The following is a 7302-nucleotide window of genomic DNA, read 5'->3' on the forward strand; positions in this document are numbered from 1 at the left end:
CCCTCCTCCTCCTCCTCCCCCTTCTCTTCCTCTTCGTCGTCCTCCTCACCCTCCTCCTCCTCGCCCTCTTCCTCCTCCTTGCCCTCCTCCTCCTTCTTGCCCTCCTCCTCCTCCTCTTCCTGCTTGCCCTCCTCCTCTCCTCTTCCTCGCCCTCCTCCTCCTCACCCTCCTCCTCCCCCTTCTCTTCCTCTTCATCCTCCTCCTCTTCACCCTCCTCCTCACCCTCCTCCTCCTCGCCCTCTTCCTCCTCCTTGCCCTCCTCCTCCTCCTCCTTCTTGCCCTCCTCCTCCTCCTCTTCCTGCTTGCCCTCCTCCTCCTCTCCTCTTCCTCGCCCTCCTCCTCCTCACCCTCCTCCTCCCCCTTCTCTTCCTCTTCCTCCTCCTCCTCTTCACCCTCCTCCTCACCCTCCTCCTCCTTGCCCTCTTCCTCCTCCTTGCCCTCCTCCTCCTTACCCTCCTCCTCGCCCTCCTCCTTGCCCTCCTCTTCCTCCTTGCCGTGCTCCTCCTCCTCATTGTTCTCTTCCTCCTCCTCACTCACTATGTGCAGATGCTGTGGACAGAATCTTTCATGACCTCCTCTCATTTTCTGTTTGGGCTGGTGGCTACTGTCATGGATGGATGGATGAGGAAGTTGGGACCCAGAGTGGAAGAATAGATAAGAAAAGCAGTTCTGAAGCCTGATGGCTTGGGTTGGGGTCCTGCCTCTGCCAATTTCGAGAAATTTAAATGTAATTTATCTGCATCTGAGGTTCTTAACTTGTATTATGGGACAAGACTAGACCCGTGAAAAGGGATGTTCTGAGTACTGCATCTGTGATCTTAGCATTATGCCTGGCTTGTAGTGTCACATACTTGCTATTGTTCACGTGGTTTCGGATTCCAAAGCCCATTATCATAATTCCTGGGCTACCACTAGCAGGAGTAGGAACTTCTACACACGTGAAAGTGGCAGGTAGCCCTTCTTTCTCCCATTTTTCCTTAAAATGTGTTTTCCCTCAAGTTGGGTGTCCTGTAGGTGGCATTCCTGGGCATCAGCAGCTAGCAGCCCCAGGGATTTACTGTCCTCACCTCCTATTCACGAGCAGGGCGAGAGGGCAGACTCCGAGGCTGGGAAAAGCTGGCCTTGAATTAGTTCAGCTCTTGATGAGAGTTCCCTGGTTCGGGGAGTTGCGCACGCTTTCCACACCTCGGCACACCCTTCTCGTTTTCTTTGTGGGGAGAAGACACTGTGGCCAGAGTGCACAACGTGGAAATCCTGCGCTGAGCGTGGGGATTCCGTGGGCACTGCCTGGCCGTGCAGAGTCCAGCTGCGTGCCCACCTGTGCCAGCTGCGAAGCTCTGCCCGGGCCGGTGGCAGGAAAGTGGTCCACGTGGGGCCGGCCGGCAGTCGCTCCAGCACCCACGTGTGCTCGCTACCCTGCCTCACCTGCTAGCACCACTTTCTAAGCTTAAATACCGCACATTTTGCATCTTTTCAGAGTTCTTTGTGGTAAATTTATGTTCCACTGGCTGCTATAACTTTATTTCCTTCCTCTTTGAGGTTCTTAAGATTGATGTTAAGTGTATTAGCCTTTATTCTTCATTTAAAAAATTCATTCTTCCTTCCTTCCTTCCTTCCTTCCTTCCTTCCTTCCCACCCTCCTTCCTTCCTATCTTTCTTTTTTTTTCTTTTCACTTTTTAGTGCTAGGGGTTGAGCCCAGGTCCTCCTGCATGCTGGACAAGTGCTCTACCACGGAGCAACCCCCCATCGCCCCTTCTTTTCTAATGTAAATGTTTGCAGCTATAAACCATGTTTCAAGTAATTACTTTGGTTCCTTCTCACCCATTTTGATTTATGGCATTTTTATTTAGTTCAATTTTTTTTTAATTTTAAGAACTATTTCTCCATTGAAAAGTAAGTCTTATAAACATCCACTATTTAAAGAAATTCAGGGTGTTCAGAGAGGATGTGGCCCGAAAGACAGTGAGGCTGCCACACCGACCGACCGAGTGGATGCAGGAGAGACATGCCCAGCTTGGAGGAGCTGATCAGAACGGTTCAGAACACGAGTGAGAAATTTACCAAAGAAACAGATACCACGAAAAGGTGCTGACACAAACCCTGGAGATGAGGCGTCTGTAGAATTCATTAATAGCAGAAATGACCAGTGCGAAGGAAGGGTTTCAGAAATTAAGGCTGAAATGAAAATTCATGGTGAAATACTTAAAGATGACTTAAAAGTAGGAAGAGGACAAGGAAACTTCATCCAGGGCTCTGGGTGCTTGGCAGCCGCAGTTTATAGTGCAGTTATGGCCAAGTCCGAGAACCACACCATGCACAACCAGTCCCCCAAATGGCACAGAAATGGCATCAAGAAGCCTCGTTCACAAGGATACGAATCTCTGAAGGGCTAGATCCCAGCTTCCTTAGGAACATGCATTTTTCCAAGAAGCACAACAAGAAGGGCTTCCAGAAGATGCAAGCAAACACTGCCAAGGCCATGAATACATGTGCCGAGGCTATCAAGACCCTTGTCAAGCCTAAGGAGGTCAAGCCCAAGAGCATCCCAAAGGGAGTAAACCACATGCTTGCTTGACTTGCCTATACTGCCCACCCCAATCTTGGGAAGCAAATCTGTGCCCGCACTGTCAAGGGTCACAGGCCTTGCTGGCCAAAGGCCCAGGCTCCAGTCAAGGTCCAGGCTCCAGCTTCTGCTACAGCCCAAGTTCCTAAAGGTGTCCAGGCCCCCAAAGGTGCCCAGGCCCCTGTGAAGGCTCCATAGTAAAAGCCTCTTATCTGCTGATGTAAAAACAGGACTGGTGTGACCCCTGGGGTGCCATCTATGGGGCACTGGTGTCCTCCTGTGCTCTTTGTACAAATAAACCTGAGGCAGGATAAAAAAAAAAAAAAAACATCCAACATACTAGACGATGCAATGAAGAGTAACCTAAGGCTAATTAGAATTAGAGAGAAATTAGAAGAGACCACACATAAAATAAACTGTTTATAGAAATAATAATAGAAATTCTCCAACTAGGAGAAAAGATCTCAACATAAAGGACACCAAATCATTACAATGAAAAAGAAGCTCCCCGCAACATATCCAAGTCAGAATCCCAGATGTCCAACTAAGAGACAGAATCTTAAAAGCTGTCAGAGAAAAGAAAAAAATCACATAGAGAGGTAAACCCATTAGGATTATAGCAGACTTTGCAACACAAACTTTAAAGGCTAGGAGAGCTTGGAGCAAAGTGTTTCAAGCCCTAAAAGCAAACAACTTTCAACCCAGACTAATATATCCTGCAAAACCATCTTTCAAAATTGATGGAGAAATAAGAACATTCCGCGACGAAGAAGACCTGAAGAAATTTATGACCACCAATCCAGCACACCAGAACATTCTCAAGACATCCTAGAAAGAAAGTGAAGCAACAAAGCCAAAAAAGAAATTCAGTTGGAACAAGTAGTCCAGCAACACAAGTAGTTAAATTAAAAAGGAAAAATAAAAAAGTTTAACAGAAAACAATGCAACAACAGTAATAAATCAGTAGCTTTCAATAATAACTCGGTGTAAGTGGCCTGAACTTCCCATTGAAAAGACACAGATTAGCAGACAGGATTAAAAACAGAAACAAAACATAAAACCCAAAAACAAAGTCCAGCAGTCTGATGTATTCAAGAAACTCACTTAACCAAAAAAGAAATTCATAGACTAAAACCATCAAAGGGCAGCAAGCAGCGTTGCACACACTGGGCCCTGAAGGCAGGCATGGGCTTCAGCGCTACTCATCCACAGTCAGCTTCAAGCTAATGCTGATCAGACGAGGCAAAGAAGGTCCCCGCATATTGGCTAAGGGAACAATTCAGCAGGAAGAGATGCCAATTGCACTGAATATTGGGGATGATAATTTCACGGAACACTGCTGGATGTAAAAGATAAGATTGTGTCCAACCCAGTCACACTGGGTGACCCACTTTCACAGAGATGGATCAGTGAAAGGAAAAAATCAATACAAATATCTGAGTTGAACCAAATCTTCGAATGAGTGGACTCAACAGGTATCTACAGAATGTCTTATCCTACTACAGTGGTGCTTAAGCTCACGAATGTCATTCATTCCATGATTCTTGAAAACACAGCCACACTGGTGCTCACGTGGGAAAGACGGCCACTGTCATGTTCATCGCCTGACACAGAGTTGGCAGAAAAGGCACAGTTCTGCCAGACACTCCTGCTTGTGAACCAAACTGCTCACCAAGGAAACTGTTCCCACACCAAGTGCCACACTGTGTAACAGATAATGCATTCTTCTCAGCAGCACACAGGACTTTCTCCAAAACAGACAACACACTTGTCCAAAAAGCCTGCTTACATCAGTACAAAAGAACTGGAATCACCCCATGTGTACTAGCAAGTCGCTGTATGACGAGGTCAGCCAAAAAGGAAACCAAAGACATTTTATACATGTCTGAACATTAAATAACACACTTCTCAACACTCAATGAGTCTAGAAGAAATCAAGGAAGACATCAAACAATTCCTAGAAGCAAATGATACTTCCAGTAACACGCCCCCAAAGTTGTGAGACACAATAAAAGCAGCTCTATGAGGGAAGTCTGTTGCAGTCAGTGATCACATGAGAAAAACAGAAGAAGCTCAAGTACATAACTAATGATGAGCCTCAACATACTCAAAACTCAAAACTCAAGAACAGTCCAAATTCAAACCTAGTTTAAGGGGCCAGGGCGATGGCTCAGTAGAATAAGCACTTCCCTGGCAAGTGCAAGGGCCTGAGTTCAATCCCCCATTCCGCCAAAACAAATAAACAAATAAACAAACAAACAACCTAGTTTAGGAAAATCATAAGGATTAGAGCAGGAAAGAACAAAATTGAGACTAAAAAGCAGTACAAAGAATCAATGAATCAAAGAGCTGATGTTTGTAAAGAATAAACAACATAGTTAAACCCTTAGCTAAATTAGAAAGAGAGAGAGAGAGGTATTCATATACAATGCAATCTTATTCTACTATAAAGAATAAATCTGAGTCATCTTTAGGAAGATGCATGCACCGTAAAACATAATGTTAAGTGAAATAAATCAGACACACAACCTTAAATACCATATGGCTTCTCTCATATGAGAAATTCCAAGCATAAATGAATTGAATAGCAAAATTAGATAATAGTAAACAGGAGGACAGCAAGTCTGCAGAAAGGAAGGGCCAGAGCTGGCAGTGGAGGAGAGTGGAGAAAGAGACACACGCAAGAAGTAAGACCCGTCATGTACATACACCAAATATCCACATTAAAAACTATGTATCACCTACGTGCACAAATACATTGTTAAATAGCCACTACTTGTTCTGTGATAATGAAGGTCTCCAAATACAAGTGTCTTTAAGTTATCTTTTCCTTATGTCTCTTTTTTTAATATTATTGTCTGCATTATATGAATTTTTTGGAATTTTTTTGAGACTTCCTTTGTAATCAACTACATGCGGTTTTGTTTTTGTTTTTGTTTTTAATAGCTGTTGCATTGCATTGAGAAAGATGTGTAGCCTCTAAATGTTCAGGGAACTGAATCCTGTGTTTGTTCATTAGTTTGATCTTGTCAAATAGTATTGTGTAAAATCTATACTTTCCCCTTAATTTTCAGTTGGTCCAATGTCTCTAAAGATTTGGCCAATTTGTCTATTTCTGCTTGTAGTTCTGTCATGTTTAGTTTCAGTACATTTTAATTATGGTCATAGAATGAGCAAAAGGTTATGATGTTTCTTTCTTTCTAGTGAATAGTTTCTTTAGTATCACTCAGGAGCCCTCAAAATAATGCTTTCATTTAAAATTAATCTAACAGTAAGTAAGTCAGCTTTATCAGTTGGACTTTTTAAAGAATAACTTTTTTTATACATTTACACTTTTGACTTTCTTGAATTCAGGCTAACCTATAATTAAAATAGACCCAGGCTCTTTATCTTTTGGGTGGGCGATGTATTTCATTCATTTGTGTGATTGAAAGTCCCAAGTTTATTAGAACCATCTTGTTTTGTATTATTTACCCTGATACTTTTAATGTGCAAAAATTACCTCTGTTCTTACTCTTTAATGTATTGCTTCCTTTCTCCCCACAATCACTTGTTCTACCACATTACTATTTGTCCTCTTAATCCTGTTTTTCCTTTTTTCCCAAAGAATTGCCACTCTCAGCGTAACCCCCTCCCCACGAGTCTATTAAACACACTCTTCTGGTTCTATGTCCGTCTCTCTTTCTCATGGATTCCTTTAAACATGTAATGCATGTGGTTGAACTCAAGTCCAAAGAAGTCAGCATCCTTATCCTTTTCACAAATGACACAGGTCTCAAATGTTTAATGCTAGTGGCACTACTGTTCCCAGCATTAGCTGTCATTACTATTATTATTATTATTATTATTATTATTATTTCCATAATTTTATTGAGAAACAGCAATGAAACAGTTTCAAATCCAATTTGTAGAACAGTTTCAATAATTAATACATTGTGTATTGTTGTCTTAGTGGTTATTCATTGTATAAGATACAGACATGATATCCTGTTTACAAACATTATTAGAACAAATCTTTATATTCATTGAATGAAGAGAATGTAGCTGTATATCCTAGCTATTTTGAATATACAGATACAAAATGGTCGTTCATTTGTATCTCCTTTTTTGGTTTAGTTTTGTCATTCAAATATTATAAGCATGTGAATTCAGCGAAATGTTCCAAAATAGTCCAGAAGTCCATAATAGTAGTGGGTTTTCCCAAGACTGGTTTTCCGTAAGACTGGCAATGTCAGAAGTTGTTGACTTGAGCCTTTTACAGCTCAGCATATTAATATGGCTTTACTTTTTATATTTCATTTTTTTTGCTCCGAATGCCTTGAGGGCAGCTTTAGTTGGCTTGAGTTGTGGGGATCAAACCACAGCAACCTGAGCCTGACTGCTTTACTGAAGCAGCCACTTAAAGAATTGAGCTAAGGGGCAGGCCCCCATATACTTCATTTTTATACTTTTCTGCTGGATGGTTAAGACCAAGATAAAGCAAGACCTATATAACAAGAAATGTAGCTTCTGTTTCTGAGAAGGTCAGTCAAATCCCCTCAGGATTTATCCTGAAACCCTGTACTGCAGTTTGTAGATCCTTTGTGAGTGTCAGCCATGTAGATGAGTCACGGCCATTGCTTGGCTAGTGTGCTCTCCGTGAAAGCCTGAGAGAATGTTTTCTCTCCATGTGACTCTCCTTAGGCACACTCTATATCATCGATCACTTTCCTCTGTGGCCCCATAATCTCCTTGATCA

General features: G+C 42.5%; 1 protein-coding gene across 1 annotated transcript in view; it reads left to right on the plus strand.

The window, feature by feature from the left end:
• Cfap58 (cilia and flagella associated protein 58) overlaps nucleotides 1-7302 on the plus strand; it is an 80992-nt gene that overhangs the window by 63516 nt on the left and 10174 nt on the right. The gene's annotated exons all lie outside the window — the stretch shown is intronic.

Source organism: Octodon degus, unplaced genomic scaffold, assembly GCF_000260255.1.
Source record: "Octodon degus isolate 3935 unplaced genomic scaffold, OctDeg1.0 scaffold00042, whole genome shotgun sequence".
Taxonomy (NCBI): Eukaryota; Metazoa; Chordata; class Mammalia; order Rodentia; family Octodontidae; genus Octodon; species Octodon degus.